Raw genomic sequence first — 14,497 nt, 5'->3', positions numbered from 1 at the left:
GTCAAATTTAATTAGTTAGTGGCCGACATATCAATCATACACTTTTAATCATTTTACCATTTATAAACTGCAACATCAGATTGTAAAAAAAATAAAATAAAATTGTTGTATCCCAAGCATATTGTGAGAAATTGGTGTGCAAGAAGAAGTACAACAGGTTTACTTATTCTTCTTAAAGTTCGACTTTGGCAGGAGAATTATTATTCTTCTTAAATTGCCCAAATTCCCAATCATACAGATCCTACCAGATCATATGTTGGAATAAGGAAAATGGAGCAACATACTTGGCTGAGGACAGAAATTTGCTACAAAATGGTTTGTTGCTATTTTATACGGATCCATCTGATAAAGTGACATGTGTCTCTTAATATGTGAAAACACATGTATTTTTTAATAGTTATGGGACACATGTCACTTTATTAGATGGATTTCTATAAAATAGCTACAACCCAATTTATAGCAAATTATTGTCCCCGGGGCATTGGCACCAGTAACCCAAAGATGCCCCATCATTCAACAAAGAACAGACATCAACGAATAATGAACAGATTTTAGGCAACCCAGCAAAGCAAAGAGGCTCACATTGGACCATCACAATGAAGGGCCAATATCTAGAACCTAGCAAAGAAAGGCAACATTCAAAAATGAAGCCCCACGCTGATATCAATTGTTAATATAAAACACAGCAAAAAATTCTTAAGAGCACCCACAATGAGGTAGCTATTTTGCACTTTTATGTAAAATGACTAAGCAAATAGGTAAAAATATCCCTGCATCAGCTTATGTAAAAAAAAAAAAAATGTAAAATGCATTTTTAGCCATTTGTGAACGGCATCTATTTTGCATAAACCACTGTTAGTGCTCTAAGAAAAAGCATCAAGACAACATGGTATGAAATGATGCTAAAAAAATTGCAATAGATACTCACAAAGGTGCAAGCCCACTACCACAAGGACTTAGAGGCTGATTTGATTTCTTTTCAACTTCTCACAAAAACGTGTAGGGTTAGATTTTTTAGACCTTTAAAGCTTCTCCCCAATATTTATTTATTTATTTATTTTTAATTGAATGAGGGAAAAGGGTTACAAGGGAAATCCCCAATATCTTATTAAGAGACCAAGAGTGGAGGCTCTCGAGATTGTTAATCTAATGTTTACACAAGCTCCCTTTTTATAGCTACATGTAACCTAGTGGATGTAGGACTTGGAAAAAGCCTACCCCTCCATTCCACGTTCATGGCCACTAAGCTTAGAGTAATTGTGTAATTAGGTCAAACCCAATATGGGTAATAATCAGCTTGGGGAAAATCCTAGAGGAAAGATAAAACTAGCTCCAACAAGCCTAGTACACTTATCATCTCATGACTTGTCATAGGTTACTATTAAATATAATTAATTCTATTAGATAATTGTAATTGCACTCTAATATTTATTTATTTTTGTATTATTCAAATACTCTCAATGACTTCTTATATTTTGTATTTGACCATTCCATAAAATAATCAATAGTCAAATTAAAGTCTTAGGTAAATTGTCACTTTAATTCATTATCGCCTAATCTTTGAGTATCCAATTTAATTCCATGATTAATCTTGTATTTGTGAAATCTCATTTCACTTTGTACATATAGTTTTAGTAACTCTTACTAAAACACTCAAGCTTAGATTAAAAATAATCATTCAAATTAAATCTATTTGAAGGGGATATTTCATGCCACTTTGATTAAACCAAAGGATCATAGATTCCATCTTAAGGAGTAGTTTTTTGCATAATTTTTCTTTATCCAATTACACTTTAATAAATAAAAAATAAAAAATTACAACTAATAAAAGTGGAGATAAACTCCTTATTGGAATGACTCTTACTATAATGGTTACTAAGAAGTAATAGATAAGATTATCATGTAATTATATCCTTATTTCTACTGCTGCAACATAGCCACCAAAAGACAACAATTGAACAACTAAAAGATAAATCCTTCTCCAAACTTCGATGTAACATATTCTTCCATTACATTTGGCTCATCAACTAGTACTTGAATTCCACACTTGTTCACTTCAGCTGTTGCCCAAAGTTCGATGACTACCTCAATTTTCTCTCCACTTTCAATCACCAATTCATTTCTTATGAGTGACGTCTGGTATAGAAATAAATGATCTTCTTTTTTCGGGAAAAAGAAAGAAATGATTACCATAGGCTACAGGAGAAGGAATAGTGTTGGCCAAAAAACGTGCTGGTTGCTTCTAGTTACTTTTATTTTGGATTTTCACGCGAGGAGGAAAAACATCCGAAGGATTTGACCCTTTGTTGGTTGCATAGATAGCACAAACAAGCAACCGAAGGTTTTGACCCTTTGAAATTGATGGTACATGGAAGGATATCGAAGACCCAATTCTCTTATGGCTGAACCAATTTGGAACATCATTACTAGGGATCGAGGCTAATGATACAATACGGATCATCGTGCATGGTTTGTTGTAAAATTAAATGGATGGTACAAAAATTCTTATTGATGCTAAATAATATTAATCCGAATAATTAACAATAAGATAAATAAATTACAATAAATAAAAATAGGGCAAGGAAAAATCTCACAAAATTATAGAATCACGTAAGAGCGTTATCCTTAAAAGTTGATTTCGTACCTCTTTGAGAGTATAACTTGGTGCGATCGGATCACTTGACACACAACCTCCCAGGATTAGACTATAGCGTCTTCCTTCGTTAAAAACACACTTTCAAATAATGAAGATCCAATAAACAGCACTTTTTTAAATTGAAGAGGATGAAAAATTGAGTAGCAAATAACTCTATTTTTTCTCTTTAGTAACAAAGAAAAATTTGGAGCATGAAAATGAAAATCTCACTAAAGAGTGTAATATTTTGGATGATATTTTGTCAAAGTGGAACACTTGCTTATATAGACATGTGAATCTTTTTTTCTTTTAAAGCTCATTATCATGTAATCTGTGCATTAAAAACAAACGGTCAACATATAAAAATAAACGGTCAACAAAGCTCATTATACGTTGAAGACAAATGTTTTTAATGTAATAAAAACCAACGGTTAAAAAAATAATAGCTTGTAAAAGGTTTTTATTGCCCAACGGTCATAAACCATATTTGGTTTTTCCCCAATAAAAACTCATGAATGGATCTTACTGTCAAATGGTCAAAAAATTAATAGGTAAATAAAAACAAATATTTGTAACATCACAACAATCCTCCACATGTTACAAATATTAGAATAGAAGGAGATTGAAAGCATGCATCGATATGGTACCTAAAAGTTTTAACCACACCTAGGATAAATAAGTAGGAACTTAATGAATTGTGGTAGAGTTAGACTCTTTTAACCAAATTCAAAAGTTGAGCAAACTTATTGTTGTGCAAATTTATTTAACTCGCAAGTGCACAAATCAATTGTAGTTAATGGATTGCAAGTGCAAAATCGAACCCATAGAGAATTGTATTCTTGAAACCAATTTTAAATCTAAATTAATTAAACCCTAATCTAGTTCCAAATTTTTGAGAGATTTTTTTGTTTGAATGAAAAAGCAAAAGCATGAGCAATTTAAAGTGATTGAAATCTTATGACGAAGCACTAAGGTTTCGGAATCCGCACTCACAAATTCATAACAACATAATTTCATGATCTATAATATTCCTCAAAGTTCTCACATATAAATCTTAAGTTTGTTTTACTATTGCTTCAAAGAATTAATCAAAAGATCCCATGTGTCCATTCATAACCCACATCACAAAAGAAATCCAATATTCGATCAAATCATTAACTGTATCCGTAAATCACAAGAAAATATCCAATCTTTATCAAACATCAATTGTATCCAGAGAATAAATCACAGGGAAAATCCAATTTTTAACAAAGAAAACCAAGCAATCAATTGTATTGAATAATCTTAAATAGTCAAGTATATCCTTGAATCACAAAAGATATCCAAGAGTTATTCAATCCAATTGATTAGAAGTAAAACAATAGAGCAATTAAACCATTAAATTGGGAAATATTACATACATGAAACAAAGTTGCTAATCATAAGTGAGGCTTCATCTTCAACCTTAGTTGAAGGTTTAGCCTCTCATGTGATTGAAAGACAAAACAAAATTGATTGAATTCATAATGTAAAATCGAGTACTTACAAATAAGAATCACAAAATAGAGATCCAAAAGCTAGGAAAACCTTAAACTCTCTTCTTTCTTCTCTGCAATCTTCAAATTTGTAGCCCTCCCCCCCCCCCCCCCCCCAACTAATCTGATAGACCTAAAACTTAGGGTTTACAAGTTGAAATCGGATACAATTCGTCCAGGTTTGTATCATTTAATTGCGGGATGATTTTGGAATAGTAAACGTCCGAATTAGGAAAATCCTATTTCACAATGAATTGTATTATTTTGAGTTAGCTTTCCAACGCCACTTGAATCACCTCAATCGGATATGTGAGTGAAAAGTTATGGTCAAAATACTGAGACATGTAGAATCTGAATTTGAATCCAATTCGAAATTTTATCCAATCTTATCCTTAATCCGATTTACCAATTTCTTGGATTTGGTTAAACTTAACCACATCATCTAGGTCTTCTCAAAATATGTTTTCTTCCAAAAAGTAGTTTTTCTTCAACACCTACAAAATACTAAAAACACAAAACTAACACAGAACATCAGATAATAACACAGCTAAAGGATTAACACAAGTAAATTAAAGGGTTCAAATATGCAATACTTGACACACATCAAACACCCCCAAACTTAACTTTTGCTAGTCCCTTAGCAAAACAAAATGAAAAATAGAATGAAAACAAAACAAAACAAAACATAAATCCTCTTTCGTGGGAGAGACGATTGCATTTAGCATATGCAACAAGCCTTTTAAACCCCTAGGCATCCCTAGTGGACGAGTGAAGTCTCGTGAGGGCTTAACATGAATGATACCCACAAACATTGTAGTACTATGTTGTTAACAAGAAAGAAGTTTCACATAAACCATGATTCTTATTCATGAGCAAACTTAAAAAAAAAACAAACACCATCATCACTGTCAAAAGGAAATCCAGAATCAAATCACTTATAAATGGACAATTTAGACCTCATATGTTCTGAAAAGTGTAAAGTGTAATTAGGATACAACCATGAAGCTTTCAGCTTAAACTCAAGACAAGTTCCATAAAATTTGTAAAAAACTCTATCAAATGAAACAACCAAGGCAAGATATGCATTTTTTTTTTTTTTGTTTTACAGGCTCTGCAATGTCTAACTCCCTTAAGCTTTCTAATTGACTCATGTAACAAGTGTTAGGCCAATGACTCCCAAGCCAGGTGGCTTTAGGGCACTAGATGTAGAACATCCCTAAGGGCTTATTAACTTAAGTAAAAAAGGCTACGAAGTCAGATTAGCCATATCATAAATCAACACTGAGTTTCACACCTTTTGACGCGAACACTCAATGCTTAATGAGGCAAGAGGCTCGGTTACTCAGCGGAAAACTCAACATGATCTTTCTTTTCTTTTTCCTTCTCTTTATTTATTTATTTATTATTATTATTATTTTTATATATCTTGCAAGCCAATGGTTATTTATCAATAGGACAACCCACAAATCTCAAAGAGAACAAGCTTAAGCTCAAACATCATACCTCACAGAAAACATGCTAATGTGCTCATAAAAATTTATCTCAAAACAAGTAAAATCTCTTTTACCCAAAAATAAGTCAAAGGACTCAGACTCTAAATGACATAATGATGTGTTCAACCCTTTAAGCAAGCTAATGAAATGCAAACCATAGTCACAGTTTAACTCAAACTTGACAAAAACATAGCATAATTTTTATTATTTTTTTCTATTTTTTTTTTAACATAAAAAGACAAATAAAAATAAACAAATAAAAACAAAAATAAATAGACAAAGTGTTTTTCCATACCCCCAAACTTGAATTACACATTGTCCTCAATGTAGGCAGAAACACAATACCAAGAGGTATAAGGAACCAGAGTGAGCAAAGAGACGACCCCCAAACTTACTCATAATAACACCTGTCCTGAAAAACACAAAAATAAAACAAAAATGAAGATAGACGAAACAACACAAAAAATGACTAAAAATACCAAAGAAAAAGGAATGCCTCCCATAAGCACTAAGTTTATGGTCTTCAGCCAGACTTCTCACCGCTGATGATTAGGTAGACGACGTAGGATCTTCCAAAGGCAATTCCTCACTCTCCGAAATTTCCAGTTCCAAGAACGGCTTCAACCGTTGACCATTGACCTTGTGAGTACTTCCATTCTTAGGATCCTCGATTTCGATGGCTCCATGAGTAGAAACTGCACGCACTATGAATGGTCCAGTCCATCGGGATTTGAGCTTTCCTGGAAACAGATGCAGACGTGAATTGTAAAGGAGGACTTTCTGACCAACTTCAAATGATCTTCTCAAAATGTTTTGGTCATGAATCTTCTTCATCTGAGCTTTGTATAGCTTGGCACAGTCGTAGGCATCATTCCTCAATTCTTCTAATTCATCTAGCTGTAGCTTCCTTTGATCACCAGCCTTGGTGAGACTGAAATTCAGCTGCTTTATAGCCCAATAAGCCCGGTGCTCTAATTCCACAGGGAGGTGACAAGCCTTGCCATACACGAGTCGGTAGGGAGACATGCCAATTGGAGTCTTGAATGCAGTCCGGTATGCCCACAGAGCGTCATTAAGTCGAAGAGACCAGTCCTTCCTCGTCGGGTTCACCGTTTTTTCTAATATCCTCTTGATTTCTCTGTTGGATATCTCAACTTGCCCACTTGTTTGAGGATGGTAAGGAGTTGCAACTTTATGAGTAATACCATACTTCTTCATGAGTTGCTCAAAATATCGGTTGCAGAAATGCTTCCCCCCATCACTGATGATGGCACGTGGTGTCCCAAAACGTGCGAACACATTTTCCTTCAAAAATTGCAACACGACTCTGTGATCATTAGTCTTGCAGGCAATAGCCTCCACCCACTTGGAAACATAATCTACCGCCACAAGGATGAAAAGATACCCATAAGAATTAGGGAAGGGACCCAAGAAATCAATGCCCCAAACATCAAACAGCTCCACAATAAGGATCGGGTTCAGCGGCATCATATTCCTTCTTCCAATGCTCCCCAACTTCTGGCATCTAGCACAGGTTGAATAGTAGGCATGGGCATCACGAAAAATGGAGGGCCAATAGAATCCACTTTGAAGAATCTTCGCCGCGGTCTTTTTAGAACTGAAGTGGCCTCCACATGCATGATCATGGCAAAAAGATAGGACATTTTGCTGGTCATTTTCAGGAATGCATCTCCTTATAATCTGATCTGGGCAATATTTGAACAGGTAAGGATCATCCCAAAAGAAGTACTTCGCCCCAGCCAAGAATTTTGATTTGTCTTGCCTAGTCCAATGTGATGGCATTTGGGCAGTGACAAGGTAGTTCACTATGTCTGCGAACCATGGTGCAGGATTTTGAGAGATGTGCATAAGTTGTTCATCAAGGAATGTCTCAGCAATCGGCACAGCATTTTCATTGAAGCCCACAACCAGCCTGGATAGATGGTCAGCTACCACATTCTCGGAACCCTTCTTGTCCCGAATATCAATATCAAACTCTTGCAGCAACAGAATCCACCGGATGAGACGAGATTTAGCATCTTTCTTTGACAATAGATATTTCAACGCAGCATGATCTGAGTAGACTAAGACTTTAGATCCTAACAAGTAAGATCTAAATTTATCCAGAGCAAACACTACAGCTAACAACTCCTTTTCAGTAGTGGAGTAGTTGAGTTGTGCATCATTCAGAGTCTTGCTGGCATAGTATATGACATGCGGAATCTTCTCTACTCGCTGACCCAAAACGGCTCCCACAGCATAATCGGAGGCATCACACATTATCTCAAACAGAACCCCCCAATTAGGTGGCTGAATGATTGGTGTAGAAGTTAAGATCTTTTTTAGAATCTCAAAGGCTGTCTGGCACTTGTCATTGAAATCAAAAGGAACATCTTTTGCCAATAGATTACATAGAGGTCTTGCTATCTTGCTGAAGTCCTTGATGAATCTTCTGTAGAACCCAGTATGTCCCAGAAATGACCGAACCTCCTTAACTGTCCGCGGGGGCAGAAGGTTAGATATCAGATCAACCTTAGCTCTATCAACCTCGATACCTTTGTGGGAAATTACATGCCCCAAAACAATTCCTTGTTTCACCATGAAGTGGCATTTTTCCCAATTCAGAACCAAATTCTTCTCCTTGCACTGTACCAGCACCAATGTGAGATGATGTAGACATTCCCCAAATGATGAACCAAAGATCGAGAAGTCATCCATGAAGATCTCCAGGTGACGTTCAACCATATCTGAAAAGATGCTGATCATGCATCGCTGAAAAGTGGCGGGTGCATTGCACAATCCAAACGGCATACGACGATAGGCAAACATACCGAACGGACAAGTGAAAGTAGTCTTCTCTTGATCTTCGGGGTCCAGTGGAATTTGGTTGTAGCCGGAGTAACCATCAAGGAAACAGTAATACTCATGGCCTGCCAATCTCTCCAACATCTGATTGATGAAAGGTAGAGGAAAATGGTATTTTCTTGTCACGGTATTTAACTTCCTTTAGTCAATGCACACTCTCCATCCTGACTGCACACGAGTGGGGACCAACTCATTTTCCTTGTTCTTGATAACTGTAATCCCTGCCTTCTTCGGCACCACATGAATGGGACTCACCCATTTGCTGTCAGAGATTGGGTATATGATTCCCGCATCCAGAAGTTTAATTACCTCCGCTCGAACTACCTCTTACATGGCCGGATTCAACCATCTCTGTGGCTCGCGAGAAGTTTTATCATTTTCTTCCAGATGAATCTTATGCATCACTACTGTAGGGCTGATTCCTTTGATATCTTCTATTGACCACCCGATTGCTTCTTTATGCTCTCTTAAAACTTCTAGCAGCTCATGTTCCTGATCACTATCCAAGTCGGCAGCAATGATCACAGGCAGAGATTCTATAGGATCCAGATACTTGTACTTCAGGGTGTCTGGTAGAGGCTTCAACTCCTACTTGACAGGCTCAGCTGCTAATGAAGATGGATCAGGGGACGATGTCAAAGTAATTTCTGTAATCTCCGTCTCTATCTCAGGAGTTGAGTCTAACAAGGCGTCAGCTTGTTCCAATAAAGTGTCCAGTGCCATGTCACTTCCTAGTGCAATCAGGCATTCTCCCAAGAGGTCTTCAATATCTGGTTCATTGACAGTTTTCTCTACTATCTCCTCAAGTAAGCATGTGCTTCTGACCTCCTCATACTCAAATGGCTGCTTACTGATATCAAAGATGTTCAGTTCCACTGTCATGTTTCCAAATGATATCTTCATGACTCCAGTTCTACAGTTGATTAGGGCATTAGCCGTAGCTAAAAAGGGACGCCCTAATATGATTGGAACTTGAATTTCTGCATTTTCCGTCTCTGTATCTAAGACGATGAAGTCCACAGGGTAGTAGAACTTATCAACTTTGATCAGCACGTCTTCAATAATTCCCCTTGGAACCTTCACAGATCTGTCAGCCAACTGAAGTGTAATTGAAGTGGATTTCAACTCTCCCAATCCCAACTAAACATATATTGAATATGGCAGTAGATTTACACTGGCCCTCAAATCCAACAGAGCTTTCTCAACTCGATTGTCACCAATCTTGCAAGCAATGGTAGGACATCCAGGGTCCTTATACTTTACAGGCATCTTGTATTGCAAGATAGAGCTGACCTGCTCAGTCAGGAAAGCTTTCTTGGGGACGTTCGTCTTTCTCTTGATGGTGACCAAATCCTTCAGAAATTTGGCATAAGAAGGCACTTGCTGGATGGCATCTAGGAATGGAATGTTTATTTGCACTTGCTTGAACACTTCCAAAATATCATCGAACTTCGAGCTCTTCTTTGGCGGTTTCAATCTTTCTGGATACGGAGCTTTGGGTATATACTTTTTGGAAGGATCCTCAATAATCGGAATGGCAATGTCCGGTCCTGTGTCTTCCGCAGGCTTGTCCAGGTTTTCCTTCTCTTTTGCAGCCTTAGTGGCCTCTTCAGGCATGACCACTTGATTATCCACCTGTTTGCTTGACCTCAGAGTGGTGATGGCTTGTACATGCTCCTGACCATGCATAGAGGCGGAGGAACTTCCAATCACAAATTGCCCTTTTGGGTTAGGCACGGGTTGACTAGGGAACTTCCCTTTTTCTCTTTCCCCCACCTGATTTGCTATCTGGCCAACTTGTCCTTCTACCTTGATCATGGCCTGCTTAAGTTCTTGTATGTCTCTGCTATTAGCCATGTTGGAATTCCTCAGCTCCTGTATGGCTTGATTGGTGAAACCTTTTAGCTCTTGTATAGCTTGGGAGTTGGAATTCTTGAGCTCTTGTATAGCTTGGGAGTTGGACCGGTCGACTTTTTCTATTAATGTTTTCATCATGTCTTCCAGTGATGACTGTGGTGCAAGCACTTGAGTGGTAGACTGATAAACAGGGGGTTGAGCTTGTTGAGATGACCTGAACTGATTCTGAGCTTAAGTGGTATCTCTTTGGTTCAATGGCTGATTCTGCTTCCAAGAGAAATTGGGGTGATTCCGCCACCCTGGATTGTAAGTTTCGGAAAACAGTCCAGTGGTGGGTTTTTTTGTACTCATTGAAGGCATTGACTTGCTCAGTTGGGTACTCTATTGACAGAGTTGGGCAGTTTTGAGTGAAGTGCGTTTGACTATCACATAACCCGCATGCATCAACATGGTAAGTATTTGCTGCATTCACTGGTTTGTTTAAGACCATAGTGTCAAACTGACGCCTGAGAACCTTGAACTCCTCCCTTAATTCAGCATCGTTCCTCACCTCATAGATGCTTCCTGTCTTGGGAGCGGGTTGTTGTCTGTCCCAACTATCTTGAAAATCCCATTGTTGTGCTCGTTCAGCCATTCCATCGAAAGTTTTATAAGCTTCATCCCCAATAAGACTTAAGAATTCTCTACCATTCATCGTCTCAAGTGAGTTTCGCTCACTTGGTGTTAGTCCCCTGTAGAAAATTTGAACTAGCACCTCATTCTCAACCCCGTGGGGTGGGCATTTTATAGTAAGCTCTTTAAACTTCTCCCAGCTATCGGTGAATCTTTCCCCTTCTTTTTGTCTGAAATTGGTGATCTGTAGACGGAGGGCATTGATTTTGGAAATTGGGAAGAACTTGTGGTAAAACTTGCTTTCCAACATATCCCAAGAAGTGATAGATCCAGGTCTATTGTTGAGTAGCCAGGATTTCGCCCTATCATGTAGGGACAGAGGGAATAACCGAAGGCGCACCGCTTCTGCTGGGGCATTTTGCGTATTAACAATGTCGCAAATTTCCAAAAAAATCCTCACATGAACATATGGATCCTCATTCTCTAATCCTCTAAATGCAGGAAGGTGACCTATTGTACTCGGCTTCAGCTCGAAACGAGTAGCTGGCAACACTATACATGACAGTGTGTTGGTAATGTTGGGTACGAACAGCTCCCTAAGGGATCTAGGTTGATTTCGTTCTCCCATCTTAACAGACTTTTCCGAATCAGACTCGGAACTTTGAGAATTGGTGAGTGAGTTTGGTGGCTGTCTTAGATTCTCTCTCGCTGTTCTTTCAATTTTGGGATCAAAAGTGTTTAACTCCAGATTTAAAGATCTACGACCTAACATGCAAAAAGGAACTAACAAACTAACAAACTAAAAACTGAAATTGAATTGAAGTAAATTAAATTATATTAAACTAACTAAACACAATTGCAAGCAAAAATTAATTTAAACAGAAACTAAAAACTCACGAAAAAGGACCAAAAGATTTTGGCTAAAATCTACTGAACTGTTGCGGTTGCTGTCTTGGCCACAAGTGTGCATCGATCGTAGCAGGGCTGTAACACAAACAAAACAACAAAAAAAACAAAAAGGAAAATAAAATTGCAGAAAAATAAAACAAAACAAATTGCAGAAAAATAAAATCCTAATTATAACTAGTAGAAGAATAAAACCGATCTAGAAATAAATTGGTTTCAAAAAATAAACACTTCCCCAGCAACGGTGCCAAAAACTTGTTGTGCAAATTTATTTAACTCTCAAGTGCACGAATCAATTGTAGTTAATGGATTGCAAGTGCGAGATCAAACCCATAGGGAATTGTATTCTTGAAAGCAATTTTAAATCTAAATTAATTAAACCCTAGTCTAGTTCCAAATTTTTGAGAGATTTTTTTGTTTGAATGAAAAAGCAAAAGCATGAGCAATTTAAAGTGATTGAAATCTTATGACGAAGCACTAAGGTTTCGGAATCCGCACTCACAAATTCATAACAACATAATTTCATGATCTATAATATTCCCCAAAGTTCTCACATATAAATCTTAAGTTTGTTTTACTATTGCTTCAAAGAATTAATCAAAAGATCCCATGTGTCCATTCATAACCCAAATCACAAAAGAAATCCAATATTCGATCAAATCATTAACTGTATCCGTAAATCACAAGAAAATATCCAATCTTTATCAAAACATCAATTGTATCCAGAGAATAAATCACAGGCGAAATCCAATTTTTAACAAAGAAAACCAAGCAATCAATTGTATTGAATAATCTTAAATCATCAAGTGTATCCTTGAATCACAAAAGATATCCAAGAGTTATTCAATCCAATTGATTAGAAGTAAAACAATTGAGCAATTGAACCATTAAATTGGGAAATATTACATACATGAAACAAAGTTGCTAATCATAAGTGAAGCTTCATCTTCAACCTTAGTTGAAGGTTTAGCCTCTCATGTTATTGAAAGACAAAACAAAATTGATTGAATTCATAATGTAAAATCGAGTACTTACAAATAAGAATCACAAAATAGAGATCCAAAAGCTAGGAAAACCTTAAACTTTCTTCTTTCTCCTCTGCAATCTTCAAATTCGTAGCCCCCCCCCCCCCGAACTAATCTGATAATTCCCTATTTATAGACCTAAAACTTAGGGTTTACAAGTTGAAATCGGATACAATTCGTCCAAGTTTGTACCATTTAATTGCGGGACGATTTTGGAATAGTAAACGTCCGAATTAGGAAAACCCTATTTCACAATGAATTGTAGTATTTTGAGTTAGTTTTCCAACGCCACTTGAATCAACTCAATCGGACATGTGAGTGAAAAGTTATGGTCAAAATACTGAGACATGTAGAATCTGAATTTGAATCCAATTCGAAATTTTATCCAATCTTATCCTTAATCCGATTTACCCATTTCTTGGATTTGGTTAAACTTAACCACATCATCTAGGTCTTCTCAAAGTATGTTTTCTTCCAAAAAGTATTTTTTCTTCAACACCTACAAAATACTAAAAACACAAAACTAACACAGAACATCAGATAATAACACAGCTAAAGGATTAACACAAGTAAATTAAGGGGTCCAAATATGCAATATTTGGCATACATCACTTATCACCCACATAACTTTCTCCAAAAGAAAATTAATAAAAAAAATAATAAATAAATAAAAAAAATTTGAAATGAAAAAATTGGGTTGTTTTGCAGGTTGGTGCCTTATACAAGCCATGCGCCCCTGGGTTTCATGAGTGCTCTAGAAACCTACCCAAGTCTCAAAGGAAGCAACATCAGCTCCACACTCACATAGGTGGTATTCATCAAGAGTGAGTAAAGGGAACACCCCATCCTAACAGGTAGGGACTATAGAACCATTAAGAGTTTTAAACTCATCCTTAATCACCCTGCATCTTTGTCCTGTCTTACACCATAGAGATGGACTCATCAATAATCTTCTCAACAAGATAGTGAAATAACATAGAATGACAGTACCACACTATGATCACTTGTGACTTTGTTTCTCATTAAACCTCATTCATGAGATCTCCAATCACAGAGGTTGGGTATCGATCATAGTGTCATCATTTGAGTATCAGTCATATCCCCCTCGATGTTACACTCACCAGCTTTCTTGCTAGTGGCTTGGTCAAAGGATCTGCGAAATTCCTTTCTGACCTCACAAAGTCCATGGACATTACACTGGTCTCAATAAGCTACCTCACAATATTGTGCATTAATCGAATATGTCAACTTTTCCCATTACATATCTTGCTCTTAGCTCGAGCTATGGCAGCCTGGCAATCATAATTAATACAAACAGGTGGAACTAGGTTAGCATATAAAGACAAATTGATGAGAAGCAACAAGCACCATTAAAGGATCCATTGCATGTTCTAGTTGGGCCTATTACTAGAGCAAGATCCAAGAAGGTCAAAGAAGCACTTAATGGATTGATTCAAGAGATTTGAGCTGATTCTAAAATGGGACATTCCAAGCTTGGCCTAAAGGGAGATGAATGCATAATAAATTTGATCAAAGCTATTGATGGAGTCGATTGCGCATAATTTCCTTAGCAATAACATGAATTAATGG

General features: G+C 36.9%; 1 non-coding gene across 1 annotated transcript; it reads left to right on the top strand.

Moving 5' to 3' along the window:
• The first annotated feature begins 11,128 nt into the window (after positions 1-11,128).
• LOC148587581 (small nucleolar RNA R71) lies at positions 11,129-11,235 on the top strand. The gene has a single exon (XR_015911612.1). It is a non-coding gene; the product is annotated as a small nucleolar RNA R71 (small nucleolar RNA).
• The last annotated feature ends 3,262 nt before the right edge of the window (positions 11,236-14,497 follow it).

The sequence above is a fragment of the Corylus avellana genome, chromosome 2, assembly GCF_965113065.1.
Source record: "Corylus avellana chromosome 2, dhCorAvel1.hap1.2, whole genome shotgun sequence".
In the NCBI taxonomy this organism is placed as follows: Eukaryota; Viridiplantae; Streptophyta; class Magnoliopsida; order Fagales; family Betulaceae; genus Corylus; species Corylus avellana.
This window is presented reverse-complemented; position numbering and strand designations above follow the sequence as displayed.